This window comes from Andrographis paniculata, unplaced genomic scaffold (genome assembly GCF_009805555.1).
Source record: "Andrographis paniculata isolate CXL003 unplaced genomic scaffold, ASM980555v1 Contig70END, whole genome shotgun sequence".
NCBI lineage: Eukaryota > Viridiplantae > Streptophyta > Magnoliopsida > Lamiales > Acanthaceae > Andrographis > Andrographis paniculata.
In genome coordinates this window covers 2741038-2763079 of record NW_026137607.1, presented here as the reverse complement: position 1 = coordinate 2763079, position 22042 = coordinate 2741038, and positions in this window count along the sequence as shown.

Below are 22042 nucleotides of genomic sequence, written 5' to 3'. Positions count from 1 at the left end.
TGCTAAGAAAGTCAAGACATCAAACTCTCGAGATGAAGAGAAGCCATCACTACAAAAAAAAATTGAAAATTGCAATGAAATATTGTTACGGAATACAATCTATTGCAAAATTGCAACAGAACTTGCTAGCAACAAAGAAATAGTCTCAATTGCTATATGTTGTGAGAGAATATTGCAATAGAATAAATTTGTCACAAATATTTTGAAATTACACAAGGAATATAATATTCCGTTGCAAAATTGCGACGGAAATAGCAGCATATTAAATTTTTTGCAAAATTATGATGGAAATAGCAATAGATTAAACCTATTGCAGATTTTCTAAAAATTATGCAACAAATATAATATTCCGTTGCAAAATTGCGACAGAAATAACAACAAATTAAATTTGTTGTAGAGTTCAAATAAAAAAAATTAACTTTTTATATTTATAAATAATTTAATAATTATTATTTTTAAATTTTAAATTTTATTTTTTAAATTTTTAATAATTAATTTTATTTATTTATTAAATATTTTTAATTTTTAATTTTTAATCTTTTTTTATATATTTTTATTAATTTTGATTTTTTACCAAATCTGCCATAATTCTCACTCGCGATACTCACTCGACGCTACTCACTCGCAAACAAGCTTAGACTTGCCCAAACGGTTCAAACCGTCGATTACGATTACAAACCGCCGGTTACAGTTTGTCAAAATATCAAACCGAAACCCAACCTTCTGAATGACGGTTTCGATTACGGTTTGACAGTTTCGATTACGGTTTATAAACCGCCGATTTCGGTTTAAAAGCCGCCGATTACGATTTGAACCGTCGGTTTATATATACTCATTTTTAATAATTTTTTTTTATTTTCTATTTTTCTAAAAATTTGAATTTTATTTAAAAATAATTAAATTTCATTTTAATTTTATTTAGATATATTTATTATTTATTTATTATATAAAAATTATATATATAAATAATTAATTAAATTGTTACAATATAAAAATAATTAAAATAATAAATAATTAAATTATAAAAATATTGTAATAAATAATAAAATAATTTAAATTATATAATAAAAATTTATAAAATATAAAATATAAATAAAAAAATACTAATAGTATTATTATTTTTTAATATTATTAATAATTATTTATATTTATTAATATTATTATTCTTATATTTTAAATTTTAATTATAAATATAATAATATTATTATAACGTATATACAATTTAACCTGAATGTCTAATCAATAGGTAATCATCCACATCTCCACTCCACACACACAAGTTCTCCTTCTTCCTTCCTTCTTCCTCCCATTTCTTTCCTTTCTCCTCCTTTCGTTCTTTCTTCTTCTGTTGCTGCGCGCCTGCCTGCCCCTGCCATGGTAAAATTCTTCCTCCCATCTTCTTCTCCAACCTTCTTCGTCTTTCCAAACCTCCTCAACCACAGAAGACACACTCGTTCTTCCTCCCATCTTCTTCCACAACCTTCTTCCCCAACCTTCTTTCTCTTTCCAAACCTTCTCAACCACAGACGCTCCTTATCCACGCAAACAAACGCAGGTACTTCTCATTTTCCAAGTTCCAGATATGAAATTAAAGGAATTGAAGGAGAAATTGAAGGAGAAATAGCAACAATTACACACAGACATTTTAATTTCTCAGAATCGAACTCTGCTCACCGCCGCCGATCATCTGCTCTGATGTTGCCCTATCATCTGCTCCGACGTTGCCCTTCCAGGTAGCACAAAAATTGACTTGAGGCTGGAAATCCTTTTCTGCGTGGTTCAAAGAGGCATACCTGACGTTTGTTTGGTAGGTATGGATGACTCTGTATTTATTTATTTGGATGATGTGGTTTATTTTACATTCAAAATATCTTTGTTTATTTTGCAGAAATCTGTAAGGATTGTGAAAGTAACTCGCAGTTAAACTGATTTGCCAAGCATTGCAGTTAAGTCGATTTGCCTTTCTTGCAATTTAATCTCAATCGAGGAACTCTAGGAAACATCATAGTTCTTAGAGTATTTGATTGTGGGAACCCTAACTTAGATAGCCAGTAATTCAAAAATAATATTAGCTAGTTATATAGCTGATTGATTCTATTTTTTAAACTAGCGGTTTTCTTTGAGTAAATAAATATTGTTCAAATAACCAGGTAATTTTCATACAGCTGTGTTGTAACCTAAGAGAAATTGATTACACTAGATTGATATCTTTCCATTATGTTTAGTTGAGAAAAGGGAAATGCTTAAAGGTTCGTTATATTATTCAAGGTTGTTGAGACCTTTTTCCAAAGTCTATATCCTGTATCAGATTCTACACACACAAATATAGCTCCACTAAAGTAGAGCTCAAATTTGTATTAATTCTTCAGTAACAGATATGCAATTGCTGGGAATTACTATATTATTCTGCATGTGCAGGTCCTTCAAATTCTTCCATTCTGCAAATTAAGTTAAAGAGAAGCTAGCTGGTTAGCTAGTTGCTGCACATATTGTATATTCTTCCATTCCATATGTCAAGCTAGCCAAATGGCTTCGATGAACCCTAGAGCCATTCCCTCTAGTTTACTACACCAGCATTATTTATTAAGCAATTAAAATACATCTCTCTCGGTTATTAAGCATTATTTATGTGAATGATCTGAGTTATTTGAAGTTGAAGTGATAAGTTATGTTTTTTTGAGATCGCGTATGGTGTTGGTAACTGCAGTGATTAGTTGTTTTTTTGAAGGAGTTTTCGGTGGCAACTGTTTTCTGGATTGAACATATTGAAACAGAGACCGATTTTTTGAAACATTTGCGTGTGATTCTAGGTGAAGACGCTGCTTCATTTCAGCTGTAGTTTATAGGAAGTGAATTGTCTCTGTATTTAGTAGAGTATTTAAATCTTTAGCTTTTTTAGTGGTTAGATTTGGATTTCTGAGGAATGTTAATGATGAATTTTGTTGGTGTGTTTGTTGCCATCTTATGTTGTACTTTGTTGTTGTATCTGTAGGTCTTTGAATTTGAATTTTTTGGATGGAAAATATGTTTCCGATTAGATACTTGAGTGGAAAATGTGTTGATTGTGATGTTTTGAAAGGAAAATGGGTGTTGGATGCGATGAATATTGCTTAATGTAAAAAGAAGATCGAAACAGAAACAAACAAACCCTCTATGAATATTTGTTGCCTCATATATATTTACATGTTGAGTTTTGTTGATTTTTCATTTATCCATTTATGAACTTTGTTACTTGTTAACGCTGTTGTCCTGTCTTTGAAAATAGGTTCTGCACATGGATCGCAATGACTATTATGGTGGTGAATCGACTTCACTCAATCTCATTCTGGTACGTGTTTGGTTGAATTAGATTGAAATAGCCTTTGGCTCTTGAATGCCCGAAAATATTGCTGTTAAAGAACTTATAACTGCAGTCTTCCGCATGTCGTTTATTATTTTTTTATGGATATCTGCTATACCCTTAGCTGTGGAAGAGATTCAGAGGGAGTGATAAACCTCCGGCGCATTTGGGTTCCAGTAGGGATTACAATGTCGACATGATCCCTAAGGTGTGTATTATGCGTGTTCTCATGTTACCCTTTAAATGATATCTTTTCTTGTAACTATATGCATTCAAAATGCATCGTTTATCGATTTCAGTTTATTATGGCAAATGGCACCTTTGTTCGAGTCCTCATTCATACAGATGTTATCAAATACTTATATTTTAAAGCTGTTGATGGAAGCTTTTTCTTCAACAAAGGGAAGGTATTTCATTATTTTTGGCATTTGGCCTAGTTCTTTGTGCCATTTTTTTATATGGCTGTTGATGATTTTGTTCACACGAATCATTGATTTGGTCCATGTTTGATGGTAAATTCAATCTTATAGATTCACAAAGTACCTGCAACTGACATGGAGGCTCTAAAATCACCTCTCATGGGAATCTTTGAAAAGAGACGTGCCCGCAAATTTTTCATTTACGTCCAAGACTACAATGAAAATGAACCTAAAACACATAAAGGAATGGATTTGACTAGAGTTACTACAAGGGAACTCATTGCGTACGCACTCTTTACTTCTCACTTCATTTTTCCTTCACTGTAAATATTCTTGTGAAATTCTGTTTTCTTGCTTAATATATTTCAGATGCTTTATTTGTTTTTCTAACACACGTATACATTTGAAAGGCTGTATTCTAGCTGTCAAGCAGTTTTACTTGTTTCGCAAGACATACGTTTCAAATGTACAATTTTAGTATCAATTAAGCTTGTATTATGTGGAATTAAGAGGAACGCCAATTGCCACATGATAATTAAATTGATTGCTAGAGGCTACTTTCGTTATGAGAACATTGGATTAGAACAATGTTATTTGGCTCTTCGATCAAACTTTTGTGTTTGCATTTGAATGGTTGTCATATCCTAGTGCATTACCACAACAATTTTTTTTTTTATTTGAAATTTACTTTTTAAAAATTTACAATCTTTCTAAGTAGAATGCATACCTTACCTTTAGAAAAATAAAAATTAAATTTGCAATTGGTCTTAGTTTCTGGTATTAGTTAAATTGGACGTATATTTTACGTTAACTTTTCTTTGATGTTGTAAATTAAGTTGGACAAAAAGTAACTGTTTATTGATCTTAATATACTTCAAGAGCAGGAATTTTGTTTTGTATTGATTGATTGAGCTCATGATTAAAGGATTAACATAAGGCACTAAAAATTATAGACCTATTGAAATATTGAATTTAATTGGATTTGGTTGCTTCATTCCGGGCATTTATTGAGGCATGTAAATTTTAGTGTTGAAGTCATATGCATTGCCACTATATTGTTGTTGTTGTTAGTTGTTGTTATTATTATTATTATTATTATTATTATTCATTTGTATCAAATATATTTATGATTTTGTTTGGAAATATAACATTGTATTCATCTAAATTATTTTCAGGAGGAGGTGGATGCCGTTGAAGCACACCTAACTCAACAAGGAAATATGTCATATGATCCGGATAATGTGTTCCTCACCGTAGTACCCCGTGACAAGAAAAATTGCATTTATGGGTTGAGGTCATTAGGTGCGACTGTTCCTCCTCGACCATCATCCTTCTGCAGCGATGGTCGTACTCCGGGCATATTTATTCTTGAGGAACGACTGACAAAGATGGAGTGTGAGTTGGGTGAGTTGAGGACAGATCTTGCCGTGGGACGTAGTCAATGGGAAGTGATGCAACAACGTGTCACAAATATGGAGAACCAACAACGAGCCATATACGATTTGAACTTGACCATTATGGAGCATTTACGACGTATGGGAGCACCATCCATTCATAGGTCCGAACCCGATTCAGATGGTGGTAGCGCTCCGATATTATGATATTTTATTATTACAAGTGTTTTAGTTACGACCTTAGTTGTTTTCGTATGATATTATGATAACTTGAATTAGATTTATACATTTTTCTGATATGTGCTACTTGCGGTACTCATACTAAATATATTGTGTTTTTGGTATATTGATAGTGTTTAAATTTGAAAATTTTATATGATTTCAACTAGTTCTTGTATCTTTGAGAAGATATATTAATCGAATCATTAAATTTATTAAATTTGAAAAAACAAAATTGACAAGAAATGAGCAAAAGAAATTGTAAAAATTGCGACGGAATTAACAATAGTTATATTATCTCGCAATTTGCTATTCTATTTGCAACGGATCTTGCAACATATATATTCTTTTTTAAAATGCGTTGCAAAAACTTGCAACAGAATTAGCAATAGTTATATTCTCTCGCAATTTGCTATTCTATTAAAAACTTGCGACGAAATTAGCAATAGTTATATTCTCTCGCAATTTGCATTGCAAAAACTTGCAACAGAATTAGCAATAGTTATATTCTCTCGCAATTTGCTATTCTATTAAAAACTTGCGACGAAATTAGCAATAGTTATATTCTCTCGCAATTTGCATTGCAAAAACTTGCAACAGAATTAGCAATAGTTATATTCTCTCGCAATTTGCATTGCAAAAACTTGCAATAGAATTAGCAATAGTTATATTCTCTCGCAATTTGCATTGCAAAAACTTGCAACAAAATTAGCCACTGCAGTAAAATTCCGTAACAAAAAATTGCGATAGAAATGACTGTCACTAATTCTATTGCAATTCTCTGCAACGGAAAATTTTAATTGTTACATTGGGTTACTATAATAATATTTACTACAACTTCCACTTGGTCGCAAATTCCGTTGTAATTAAAAGTTGCGACAGAAATTTTGTCAGTTGTGACGGAATTTTTCCGTAGTAATTTATAATTTTTTTTGTAATGCATCATATTTGTAGATGTCTTGTGTTTTGCAAAAGAATTATAACCTAAATGAAGAGCTCTCTCTTCCAATGAACTATTTGAGGATATCGTCAATTCAAAATAGTTGTTTCAATGGTCTTTTAGTGGTGAAGCACCACAACATTCCAAGAGATGCAACGCTGCAGTTGATTAGGTTTCAAACAAAAAACATAAGAATCTTGACTTGAGGCAAGGATGCGAGATGAGTTAAAAAAACATATAACATAATGTTTTATGCTTGTCTTCATATGTCATCCCGCCCTCTTGAATAAGAAAAACAGTAGGTGTAAAATTTTTTTATTTTCTTTGTATTTTTTGTCCACCTTCTTAATATATACCTTTAAAGGAAACGCTCATGTTCCTCCAAGTATATACATCAAACACTAAGTATGACAAAAATAATTCCAGTATGAATCTACATTCAATGAAGTAATAATCAATGTTGAAATGGATAATATTCTGCTCAGTTGTCTTCTTTGACTGATATACCAAGTAGAGTCTCTTATCTTCCAGACAACTTATTATGTATTGAAATGAATTTTCATGTTCAATGATGATCATTTTAAAAATATTTGGTATAATTACTTATGTTGCATGCTTGAGCAACGGGTTGAAGATATGCTTTGCTATCAATTTTTATCTCTTGTATAAAAATCTTGTTGCTCTTTGTTTTCCTAATATTTGTAAAAACTCTTTCAAATTATTGAAAAAATTCAATAATGTTCTCGTCTGATTGCAAGTACCTGTAGAAAAATAAAATAACATAACATACAACAAGAATGTTCATACGGATTATGTCATTTATTCAATAAGAAAAAAATGTATAAATATATATATCTTCAGTAATTTTATTTAGTGCAATATACTATAAATACCTTTTAAGAGAACTACTAATAAATTCACTTAATTGTGTGCTCTCTATTCCAACAGTGAGTACTTAGTTGTCCATGCAGAAGACCAGTGTTCTTTTAACCAAAAAAAAAAAAAACCTTAAAAGCCATTGTATAATCTATTTGGGAAGCAGATTTTAGACATAGACCTCAAAGACATCTCAAACTCATTTTCATCTCACACAATGTATAATAATTTTTGAAAGTACTCTGACAAACTATTCAAAGAAATTTAAAATTGAGGAATGCAGTTACAGAATAATATTATTCTAGTCTAAAGCAAGTAATTGAAGGACAAAACAATAATAGAGCAAACTTTGACTTGTACAAAAAACTTAAATTATTTTCTGCATTCTGTAAGATGTGTCATGCACATAAAGCATTAGTATAACACTTTTTATTGCTAAATATTGATTAGTGAATATAATCTTTGGGGCTTGACCATTTATGCACTTTACAAAAGTTGTGAACAACCAAGTAAATGACTCATTTGTCTCATCTTATAAAAGTGCAGTCTCAAACACACATATTTGTCTGTGATCATTAAAACCTACAAAAACACCTACAAGAAAAATAGGACCTATTAATTATAAAATAAACTATGTAGTAACAACACAATATTCCTATTTTCCAAGCATATCTACTATAAAAAAAGAAAAAAAATAGAAAAATATCACATTATTTTTTGAGAATATAATGTTGAAACAATGATAAATATGTATTTTTTACCTAGAGGTCATGAACTTTTGTTTGTTTGATATGTTTTTCACTAAAAAGGGCATAATCATTCCTCATTTGAGCATCCGACCAAAATATGTTAGAAATTGTACCTTATGTATCAACTTCAAGCTCATAAAGAAGTATGAATTGTCTATTGATCGTTGACTAAAATATTTCAACATTGCATTTTCTTTGTCATCTTTCAACACTTAATTCATGTGCTTCTTTATCTGTTTTTTTAGATCTGATTTTTTTAAAAAAGACCTCACATTCTCTTTACCTTCTGATGCTAGTTTCATTAAACCATAGAAGTGCCTCAATTGAATTCATATATTATGGCTCATTGGTGCAATAGATACATCAGTCTCCTTCATTTTCCTATTTAAAACAATCATATGTCTACGTTATGGGGATGCAAATCATGGTTGTGTTTATCCTAAAAGAATGTTACTTTGTATACATCAGTCTCGTTATCCAACTGCAGCCTCATCTTTGCATTACAACATGTTCTTACTTTGTATTTTGTATCATATTCCGATGTTGTATATTGGATATTATTTTTATATCATTTTATTCTCAATTGAGAATTGTTGTCATCACGATATCTCTCTTTGTTTTGTTGCAGGAGTACTTCAAGTACTAAAATTTTTTAGGGCAGTATCTATTTTTTTTTAATGTATTTTTATCCTAACCCAGATCCTACATTATGTGCATACTCATAGTAAAAGCAATGTGCATCCTTAAGTGTCTTGAAAGACCATGCCTATGATATTAATGTTTCTACGAAATAGGGACACAAATCATAAAGACATTATCTTAAAAGTATAAAATTATCACATTGTTCCGTATAAAATAATATATTTTTAGTTTAGCACATATTGATATTTTGAGAGCAAACACTTACAGTATGATAAAACACATTTAACTACACAACAAACACATTACATAATTAACACTTTATTATGTTAAAATAGTATATTTATTGTTTGGCACATATTTATATTTTGAGAGAAAACACTTCAACTATAATGAGCACATTTCAACACATAGCAAGTGCATTGCAAAATTAACAAATTATTACGTTTAAGTAACATATTTATAGTTTAGCAGATATTTATATTTAGAGAGCAGATATTTACATTATAATGAACATATTTCACCACATAACAATGATATTGAAAAATTAGCACATTACGTATAAAACAACATATTTGTAGTTTAACACATGTTTACATAGAGCAAACAGTTACTGTATAACGAGCAGATTTCAACGTACAATAATTACAATGCAAAATTAGCGCATTATTATGTTGAAAATAGCACATTTTGAACGTTATTTAAAGCATATTCTTATTTATTAAATAAAAAATAATTATTTTGAGAATTGCATAGAATGGGAAGACGTTGGTTAAAAAATACTTGGAGTGTTAATTATCGATTCATCCAGTTCCCCCTCATTTGCCATTTTGTCTTCAGATTGAGTTTCATTTCTAGTTAATCGTTGAATTTCTTCCATAACCTTCGAGAAAACAATTTTTTATATGAATTCCATCTGTATCTTTTTTCTAGAAAAACAAAAACAGGTAATATGCACGATCAACTTGAAGGTTGGGTACATTAAATTTGAAAAAGCAAATAGAAGAATGAGAAATGAAACGTCGATAAGTGAAGAGAAGAATATGTGAATTCTATTTCTTGTTACGAAAGAAAAAGTAAAATTACTATCATGACTTTATCTTTAATCTCAGCCATTAGATTAATTTTTATCTAACAAATTAAGATTAATCAGCACATTAGGGAGCTAATCAACATGCTAAACAACACCTTTATAATTGATCTTGTGTTTAGTTACATTTTTGCTAATATGTATATAAAATAGTAGTTGTTGGAGTCGAGGAACTCTATCACAATTTGTTTTTTGAATTTTATCACTTGAAAATGACTGGAATTAGATATTATTTTATATGTTTTTAAATTAAATCAAAATTGATTAATCATCATAATCATAATAGAAGAAAATCAAAAGGAAGAAACACAATAGAATTTTAAATTTAATTTTAAATTTATTATGAAGTAAAAATTACTTTTACCTTGTTAACTGAAATAACTTTAATTATTAACTTAACTCCACCGATCAAGAAGCCTAAATCTTACGAATAAGGATATAGTTTATTGATTCGACCTATATATATATATATATGTGTGGGGCTAAGTTTCAATTATATAATATATATAATTTTAGTTTATATTTTTTTTACATATTGATCAATAATTCTTTTGTAAGAGATTTTCCAGTGAAATACGGGAAGAATTGTAATTGAGTAAGAAATTCTTTTGTTCTATTTTATTATTTAATATTCTGATAAAAAATTAATTGTTTGTGAATTTGCCCAACATAATACTCCCTCCGTCCCAAATACCATATCCACGTTGTCGTTTCTGTCCGTCCCACATACCATGTCACTTTCCTTTTTTGGAAAATGATTACACACTTTAATCTTATTGTAAATTTTTTTATTTTATTTAATTAAATTAATTAGTTATCTTAATCTTAATTTATAATTATTTATATTATAGGATAATTATTTTCACTAATACATTTTTAATTATCTACTAATTACATTCCTCCTAAAATACCGTATCTACAGTGTAGCAGACACGGTATATGGGATGGAGGGAGTAATATATTGTTGACGTATATCTTTCTTCCAATCAATCACCCAAACTATTGATTAACATCCATGTTTTTTCCATTAATCTTCTACGTACTTGTGTGTACTTTTATCATTTGTGGGTATTAATAATAATAATAATAATAAGTTGGTAAAAGACACTGAAAGGAAATCTTGAAAAGGACTTCGTGCGACCTATAAAGAGTGATTAAATTAGTGAACGAGGGATGTAGCCATTAGTATAGGATGTAGGTCAGTAGGTGTAGCCTTAGTCCAATAGTCTCTAGGCACACACACAAATAGATTAGCAGAGTACAGTTGGGCTGCAGATACAAATTACAATTACAAACGAAAAAATCCCATCATTCCCTTTACTCTTTTTATAGACTAACTCTCATACTCATTTAAATCTTTTATTAAACTTTTGAATACATACATGTATTTTTTCTAATAAAAAAATAATATGATTTTTTATAACAAAATAATTAAGAAAATAAATCTAAATTTGGATAACCGGAAAAACAATATATAGGATGTCTATTAGTTTCCTAATTTTTACTATTTATGTGTTTCTCAAAATAAATAAATAATAAAATGGTCGTGGTCCCATATTGATCCGGTCAAAACAGCATGGTGCTGATTTAATCTGATTAATATATTGCATAAAAGTAACTAGTATAAATTTCTATATAATCGTATGTTGTGCTATAAAATAATATATTTTAAATTATAATATAATATATGATATATTAGAAATATGTTGTAATATGTATAATATATGTTGTTTGCTTATATTAAAGCATTTGTTACAGACATTGTCTTTACTTCATTATCTCTCTCATCCATGTTATATTCATCTCAATATTTAAATTACTTTATTTATTACTCGTTATAGTAATTACCTTCGATACATTACCTTTACTATTTTATAAGATCCTTACTAGTTTATTTATTTCTATATATTTTTATTGCATAGAATATACGAGTAATTTATTTATTTAACATATTTCTATATATTTTTATTGACTAATAATATTTTTATATAATATCATATTATATCTTTTAAATATTAATCTATATAAATTTTAATATATTGAAACATATAATTTACTATTTAAAAAATTAAAATTATTCGAATAAATCAACATATATATTAGATAATTTTTGTTAAGTTTAAAATTTAAAATGTTGAAATTTCAAAAAATTTTGAATAATATTTAATTATTATTATTATTATTTTTTTTTTTGGGTTGAAGGTAACTGATTGTAATAAATATTAAATAACTGTATCTCTTCCTAAAACTATTGAGAAAAGTAACTAGTTATTATACTCTTGTATATGTTGATCCGGTATGGTGCTTATTTGACCAGATCCGCATAAGATTTATATTCCTTGCCTAAAAGTAAAAAACCAAAAAAAAAAAATAAAAATCTGATATTATATTTTATAAGAAATTGAATATTGCTGAATAATATAAAAAAAAAAAAGAAGAAAAAAGTTACATATAAAATGAATCCAAATCCCAAATTCTGAAGCAGAGATCATTGTATACATACACCTTGGAGAAACAAATAAAGAACATCCATAATAACAACAATAACGATAAAGTGAAGGACACAATCAACACACATATTTGATTTGATTTATTATGTTTGATCTATGTACCATCTCTTATTATTATTTGGTGAATTGCATAATATTTTTAGTGTTTTATTATAAATACAAAAAATATCCTAGATTATGAAAATAAATAAATAATTGAAGCATGCACAAAACTCTTTTAATGCAAATATTGTAAATAACAAAACAAAATATGTTATATAAATAAAATAAGTAAAATATTTAAATATTATTTTTAAATAAAATAAAAATAAAAATTTATTATGAAATAAATAATTGATTAATTCTTTTTTTTTTCTAAAAATGGCTGTGATAAAATTTGTTTAAAAGAAAATTATCAAATAAAGAATTCATCGACTATTTATTTATTTAAAAAAAAAAACAACTAAAAAATTTTCAAAATTTATTTATGTAATATTTGCAAAATTAAACAAGACCAACAACAATATTATGCGGGATGATTTATATATACTTTAATTAAAAAAAATAAAATTACGCAATAAGTAAAACCCAAATACATTGGAAATTTATAATAAAACATAAAGAGATATTAATTATACAATTTACTCTTGCTTCTTTCAAAATGATGATCATATATGTATGTAAATGTTTGATTATGTGTGTGTGAGGTACCATAATCAACCATATTTTGTATGATTGTTGTGGTGAATTGATATAAAAAAAAAATAGTCCTTTTTAACAATGGAAATTTGGTTCATCCGACCACTACACCCACACCATACTTGAAAAAAAAAAAAAAAAAAAAAAGTGTAGTTTTTAGGTCCAAAATTTTACTTTCGTAATCCCACCTATCATGTTCATCGTTTTTGTCCATCACACATTGAAAAATGCTTACAATTTCAATTTTAATTACACTAATTGGTTATATTAATCTTAATTTATAATGATATATTATAAGGTAATTATTTTTACTAATATATTCTTAATTATATACTAATTAAACTTCTTATAAATTCTCGTATCTACATTAATTCAAACACTATAACCGGAGAATATATTATATTGAAAATACGTAATTAATGACTTCTAAAATTTTGAATGAAATAAAATTCATAGGGTTGATATACTTTCAAACTTAGTTTTTATTTTAATATTGTATATTTATATACTATATTTTAGGGATGACGACCTGAAAGAGTATCCGTCATAGAATTCTAAATTCGACTCGTTTCAAATCTATTTAAATTAATAAATATTTAAAATTGATATTGTTTACTGTTCACCAAGTTTATATCTATTTTTTTTTTCATAAACTATATACTTTTTATTTATAATAAATAATTTTTACATACTTTTAAATCATATCATTGAACATTCTACTTATTTACATATAAGTCATAAACAATTTACACTAGGTATATTAGGTTGGGAATTTTGCCTTAAATTTTACTATTCATTAAATATTTTCCCCTAAGATATTAGGGTCTGTTTGTTTTGAGGTTTGGATTTTGAGTTAGGATTTGAATAGTAAAAATTTTGAATTTGAATAGTTATATGATGTGATATAAATAGGTGTTGACGTGATGTTTTGAATGAAATTAATTTTTAGTATAATATAAAAAATAAAAAATAGGTGTTTGATTTGATGTTTTTGGGGAGAGGGAAAAAATTGGATGAATAGTGGAAATCTAATCCAATCCCCCAACGAAACACTTACTTTTATTTTTTATACTTTCTTCATTCGTTTTTAAGGGTCACATTTACCTTTTGCGTCATTGTACTTAACATTAAAAATATTCTTATATTTGTATAATTTTTTTTTTGTACAAATGTCTTTCTATTAGTATTATAAGACACCAATAAAGTAAACGAAACTCATGTCTTTCTATTAGTATTATAAGACACCAATAAAGTAAATGAAACCCTTAGAGCCGGACATAGGTAGTATTATATTAAAAATTAATTTTATATTAAAAATATTATATTAATATGTATTTATGCTATATTACACAACTATTTAAATATAAATTTGTTATTATTCAAAAAAAACCCAAAATCCAAACTTATAACCAAACACTCTTAATATATCCAAAGTTTTCCATCACCTTGTTAATCACTCATATACTTTTCAAAATATCTTACTTTGTCACAATCAACCCATATAACACTATATTCATTAAAATTTGTATCCAATTCATATGAGCTTTTTCTTTTTTTTTTTTTTTTTTTTTTTTTATGGATAGAGAGAGTATTTTATTATTATAGATGTTAAATACATTTCTAAATCTTTGTAGTCATATGTATTTGTGGTACAGAGAATAATTGCATAAAAATGATAATAATGAATTGATTACAATGAAATTGATTAATTTGAAGAATGAATTCGATTATTTTATTTAGTAAAATAGAATATTCAATTTTAAAACAAAATGATAGAAAATCGATTATCATTAATTTGTGCACATATATATACAAAAAGATGCACAAATTAATAGTTTTAAAATATGCTAATAATAATAATAATAATAATAATAATAATAATAATAATAATAATAATAAGGCAAAAATGCATAAAACTTACATACAGTGTCACGAAATTGCGTCAAATCCTCTATACTTTCATAACTGCATCAAACTTGTTAATAGTTTCATAAACTCTGTGCTAACCTCATAGGTCGTCCTAATTTAATGATGTTTGACATGCACGCACTCAAATTGTAAATGAATATCAGAATCTTAATTTCTAAATCATTGAAATTACAAATATACTCATTATTCCTTTATTGAACCTCACGAAACAGTAAATGTACTCAGAAGTGTTTTTCTCTAGTTTTAAGAATTTGTGTTTTACTATTTTTTTTAGGCTAAATATAAAATGAATAAATATATTTGTAATTTTAGGGGTTTAGAAATGAAGATTTTGAAATTCATTTACAGTTTGGATGCGTGTAGATCAAACATTATTAAATAAAGATGGTTGTAGATTAGACACAAAGTTTATGAAACATGAGAGAGTTTGACGTGGTTTTAGAAGTATAGAGGATTTGACGCAATTTTGTAAAATTACATTTGAGTTTTGTACAATTTATTGTAACAATAATAAGCCTATCATAATAAAATTTCTATTACCTATATGTTGGAACATTTTCTTCACGGCATATTTTGTGATGACAGTGATAAAGACAAGAAGATTTGAAGGAAAAATAATAAAAATAATTATTTAAATGAATTTTTTTTAAAAAAAATAAATTATATATTTTTCTCCTATAAATTTAATTTCTATATTTCTCTGCTACCATTTTTCTTAATCAAACACGTCTTTCATCGCTATCGTTGCTACAATAGAAAATATATCTTCATTTTTGTTCTTAATGGTTTGTATTTCGAAGTATAATACATTACATGTTTAAGTTTATATATTATGTATATATATTGTAAAATCTCTAACAAATGTTTTTATGTACATATATTTCAAAAAAAAAAAAAAAAAAGGTAAGGGTGTGTTTCTTTTGCCCAAAACTTTTCAAATTTTATTATTTGGATTGTGTTTTTTGTCAAAAAAATATATATTTTTTATTTCACAAAACATCCCATCAAATATTTATATTAATACAAAACCTAAACCAAAATTTCTCAACCAAATCAAAACAAGCACACTTTCAGGTTCGTTCAGACACGATAGTTTCAAAGTGGGATGGGACGGAGTGCAAAATCTAGGGATAGCAACGGTCGGGTATGGGTGAGATATGACTAGACCCGAGACTCAACTCAAATGCATATTTTTGGACCCGAGATCCAAATCGGATTTGATTGTACCTAGATCCAAATGTACTTGGACCCGACCCGTACTGACATGGATTAGGATCATCTCCATGAATTAAACTCGAAGACAAGTATCTAATATGTATTCGGGAACTTACAAATGCTGAATCGAAAATCGAAATAGAAATAGGATAAGTTGAATTCCCAAAGCAATCACTCCTCTCGAGCAAGCACTTTCTAGAATCCACGGACTGTCCGAGGCTGCCGATGCATCTTCCGTCTCTCACGCAATTGCATCCGAAGCTCAACAATCAAATTGCCCTCTCGGCGGATGGAATCACTCCAACTCTAAGGAATCTTTTCAAAGCTAGGTAAACCCTCCCTCAAAATGTTCTCATCTAAGTTGTGTGTCCATCAAGAAAATAAACAAGGCTATATATACTAAATGACAAATTAATCTAAGCCACACATCTTAAGTGGCAAGCTAATCTAAATCACACATTTTGATTAAGATCAAAGGATCACAATCTCCAAGGAAACAAGTAGCTTCGATCGGGTTCGGGTTGCAATCGGTCCGTCTAAGTTCGGGTTCGGGTGATCCGGAGCCGTGTCATCCTTTCCCATTTCGGTTGCCTTGTCCTCAAGGCTAGTAGCATCTTCAGCGTGATAAAAAAGGCTCAAATCGGCAACGTTGAAAGTCGCATTCACGCCCCCAAGTCTTCCGGAAGTGCAATCCGGTATGCGTTATCGTTTATGCGCTCCAACACACGAAATGGACCAGCTCCATGAGAAGAAAGTTTCCCACGCCGCAGCTCCGGAAAGCGTTCTCTATGCAAATGTACCCATACCCAATATCCGGGTCGAAATATCATGCGTTTTCTTCCGCGATTGGCATAGCATGCATATGGCGCGGCCCCCTTATCAATGTTCTCCCGTACTTTTGCATGTAATTCCTTGGTTGATGTAGCTCGATGTCTGCCACTAAAATTCAAATGCTCGCTACTAGGTAGTGGCAACATATCGATAGGAGTTAGAGGATTAAAACCATAAACAGCCTCAAACAGGGACAATTTAGTAGTAGTATTAACATGCCTATTATAAGCAAATTCAACATGTGGTAGGCATTCATCCCATGTTCGACCACTATCATATACCATGGCACGTAGAAGATTACCTAAGGTACGATTGACCGCCTCCGTTTGGCCATGAATCTGGGGGTGACACGTGGTAGAGAAAAGTAAGCGCGTCCCAATTTCATGCCAAAGACTTTTCCAAAAATAAGATACGAACTTTACATCCCTATCAGATACAATAGTTTTAGGGACCCCATGCAATTTCAAAACCTCTCGAAAGAAAAGCTTTGCCACATGACTAGCATCTGTCGTTTTCGCACAAGGTATAAAATGAGTCATCTTGGAAAATCTATCAACCACAATAAAAATTGAGTCTTTAGCACGCGGTGTCCGAGGTAAACCAAGAACAAAATCCATAGAAATATCTAACCAAGGGCCTTCTGGGGTGGGAAGAGGAGTATACATATCATGGGGCTTCAAAGTATTCTTCGCCACTCTACATGCAAGACACTTATCAACAAAAGAATCAACATGTTTACGCATATGAGGCCAGTAAAAGTGAACGCTAAGAACATCAAATGTAGCATGTCTACCAAAATGTCCAAGCATATGACTACCATGACTCTCCTCAATCAAAACATCTCTAATGGTACATCTAGGAATGCACAATTTATCACCATGAAACAAATAGCCATCATGCTTATAATAATCATCAAAACCATGCTTCTCACACATCCTAAATATATCACCAAAATCTACATCATACTCATACAACTCACGAATATGTGCAAATCCAACCAAATGTGTACGAGTATGATTAAGTAAAACATACCTCCGAGAGAGTGCATCAGCAACTACATTCTCTTTCCCTTGTTTATACTTAATCACATATGGAAATTGCTCAATAAAGCTTACCCACCATGCATGATGCTGATTGAGTTGCTTCTGCCCACGCAAATGCTTGAGGGTCTCATGATCCGTATGAATTACGAACTCCTTTGGCAGCAAGTAATGTTGTCAAACTCTTAGGGCTTGCACAACCGCATATAATTCCTTGTCGTATGTCGAGTAATTAAGGGCTGCTCCATTGAATTTCTCACTATAATAAGCAATCGGTTGCCCTTCTTGTAATATTACTACACCGATACCAACTTTACTAGCATCACATTGGACTTCAAAAGCTCGTTTAAAATTGGGTAGTGCCAAAACCGGAGCATGTGTCAAACTATCCGAAGCTTCTCAAAGGATGCTTCGTGACTTGCCTCCCACTTAAATGGAACATTCTTCTTTAAAAGGGAGGTCAATGGGGCTGCTATCACACTAAAGTGTGGTACGAATCGCCTAAACAATCCACACATTCCAAGGAACCTCCGGACATCGTCACACTTGTACATTTTCTCCATTCTCGAATTGCAGCAACCTTAGATTCATCAACCTTAAGACCATCTGCACCTACAACAAAGCCAAGGAAAATAATTTCATTAGTGCAGAATATGCATTTCTCTAACGTACCATACAATTTAGCATTTCTTAATGCATGAAAAACTTGCCTAAAATGTCCTAGATGGTCCTCCAAACAAGTACTATAGACAAGTATGTCATCAAATTATACCACTACAAAATTTCCAATAAATTCTCTCAACACATGGTTCGTCAACCGCATGAAAGTGTTGGGCGCATTTGTCAACCCGAATGGCATGACTAGCCACTCATACAACCTAAACTTAGTTTTAAAAGCTGTTTTCCACTCATCTCCGGGTTGCATACGAATTTGATGGTACCCACTCTTTAAGACAATTTTTGTAAACAACCGTGCTCCATGCAACTCGTCAAGCATATCATCCAATCGAGGGATTGGATGTCGGTATTTCACAATAATTGCATTGACGGCCCTGCAATCAACACACATACGCCATGAGTTATCCTTTTTATGGACAAGTAAAAAAGGTACAACACAAGGAGATAAAGATTCTCGAACCCATCCCTTATCAAGAAGCTCTTGGACTTGTCTCCATTCACTTTCTTTTGGATTACATCTATAAGCTGGCCTATTGGGGATTGATAAACCTGGTGCAAAATCAACACGATGTTCGATGCCTCACAATGGTGGTAATCCAGGTGGTATATCATCCGGAAAAACATCCTCAAACTCTTTAAGCAAGTCTACAAAAGGAGGAGACGAGTGAGAAAAAGAATTATTATCAATAACAAGTACTTCTTTGAGTAAGAGAATATAAAAGTAGCTTCCCTCATCTTGGTTACTGTTTTGGCGAACTTCTTTGTTGAACTCTTTGAGACTAAGCAACAGCTTACTATCGTCTCCCTCAGAAGGTTTCGCCGAAACGGTAACAACAGTCCCTTTTGATTTTACCACATCTCGCATAGTCCTATGTAAATGTTCAGCATCACAACGGACGGTCTCGAGTGGAAGGGCGGAAATGCTCAGCTTCTTGCGACCTTTAGTGAACGATATTTGATTCTTATACCCATCGTACAAAACACGTCTATCAAATTTCCATGGTCGTCCCAAAAGGAGGTGGCATGCAGTCATGGGACACATATCACAAAGGACATCATCGCTGAAACCACAAATCCAAAAGGTAACAATCGCTCATCTATCGACACGGACAGCTCCTTCATCGCTCATCCAATGTAGGTTATATGGTTTCGGGTGTGGGGTGGTATTCAAACTCAGCTTCTCGACCACATAGGAACTAATAACATTGGTGCAACTACCTGAATCCACTATCATGGATATAGTATGTCTCGCTACCTTGCAATGACAATGGAATAGATTTTCTCACTGTCCCGCACCCTTATCTTCTCGCGGTAAAAAGATCAAGGCACGCATGACTACTAAACTTAATGGATTCTCATCGCACACTTCTTCAACGTCATCATCACTTCCAGCCTCTGCTTCAGCCTTTACTACCTCATCGCCCTCACCATCATCGACATATCCCCATTCGCCATTCTCCAAAATCATAACGGTTCGTTTATTGGGGCATTGACCTGCATAGTGCCCTTGTCCATGACACTTATAGCACGTTACAATCTTTTCTTTTTGCTGTCCAAAATCCTTTCCTTTGAACTTCGCAGCCTCATCCTTCTTATCAATTATTTTATATTTGCCTTTATCCATATTTTTATCGAAGGGCTTAGCAAAACCAATTCCCTTAGATCCGGTAGAAGATACAACCAGAGCTACAAAACTGGTTGGTTACTTCCTTTGAGATGAGAATCCAGTTGAGGTTTGTCTCTTGAGCTGCTCCTCGCGTTTGATAGCCAAATCCATAGCTTCCTGAAGAGAACGAAAACGGTGCAGCTCAACCGTATCAGCTATCTCACATTTCAAACCCTTAATGAACCGAGCTTTTGTCAATGACTCACTCTCATCAATATCCAGTCGCATCATCAAAATCTCCAATTTCTTAATATATTCCTCCACCGATTTCGAACCTTGCACCAAGGACTGCAACTTGATATTCATATCTCGTTCATAACTTTGTGGCACAAAATGTCTCCTCATGATTTCCTTCAACCGGGGCCAAGTATCAATAGGATTTTGTTGATGTCGTTCTCTATAACGTCTCTCCTTCTCCCACCAAGTCAATGCATAATCCCTGAATTCAAATCGCCATTCGGAATTTCTTGACATCCGAGTAATTATGGCAGTCAAATGCCATATCGCACTTCGTCGTCCAATCCAAAAATTCCTCTGCCCCTCTTAATCCTCCAAAGGTGGGAAGGGTAATCCTAATGGTAGAAAGATCGTCATCCACTTCACCACGTCGATGATAAGTTCGGTCTCGTTCATAGAATGAGTGCTCTGAGTTACGACTATTGTGTGCGTCTGACCTCATTGAAGGACTCACATCATGATGACGAGAAGCCTCAGCTGCATCATATCTACCCCGAATATCAGCTACTCCAGAAGGAACCTCAGTCCATGCCGTCTCTAAAGATGTCAACCTGTGATTGAGGTCCTCCATTTTTTTATTCACGGCGTACTCTACATGATCCCAAGTTGCCCTTTTATTGCATGGATAAAGTTTTTTTCCATTTTGGCCTCCAATTGTTGCGTACTCGATTCTAACAACTCCTTCAATTTTTCGAAAATGCCCATCCTACAAACAAAGACAAACTATATATATGTATATTGAAAGGTAAGTGCTCTCACTCTCTCTCACAACTCTCAGAAAGGAAAATCAGAAGAAACCACAATCAAAACAAAAGAAGCGTTTTGCAAATACCTCAAACAATACGTTGGAATTCCTTCAAATGCAATACTCAAGGAGAAGTAATGTCGAACAAAAAGATGACGCATCAACTAGGAAACAAATTAGAGGATTCGACGCCAAACTATAATTGCAGAATGTAAAGAAAGTTTGACACAATTTCTTATTCCACAATTAAGCAACAAGCTAGAATCGAAATCCCTAGCACATCATTTAATCATGACAATCTCTCCTAACTCAAAAGAACCCCCACAGAAGGAGAGAACTACTTCCTCAAAACTGGTTTAGTGACTCTCAAGTATGATTATCCAAATGATCGACAATGCACTATGACAAGAAAAGAAAGTGTGCTGCTCAATTTTTTTTTTGTTTTCCTTTGTTTTTTTTTTTTGCTTTAGGCTTTTACTTAATGTTTACAGTGCACCTTTTTCTAATTTATATTACCATCTTGGCTCTTTTATTACACTTTTGCCACACTCCTCAAAAACAGGACGTAGTGCATTATAATCAAATTCAAACACTATTTTAGAGAGCTATTCAAACCCAAATCTCACGATTCCAAAAATTAAAATACACTTCAAGGATTTATCTAACAGGAAAGAAAAGAATCACTCAATAATTCCCATCCAATTGAGAGCCGTAAATCGAACAATTCGACTACTCAAAACAGAAAACAGAATGTTGGACCCAAGATTTTCAGACTGACCAAAAGCTGTCTTTCAGGTGTTTTTTGAAGATTTTGAGATCACAAGACAGCGAAGCGGTGCTCACTGTA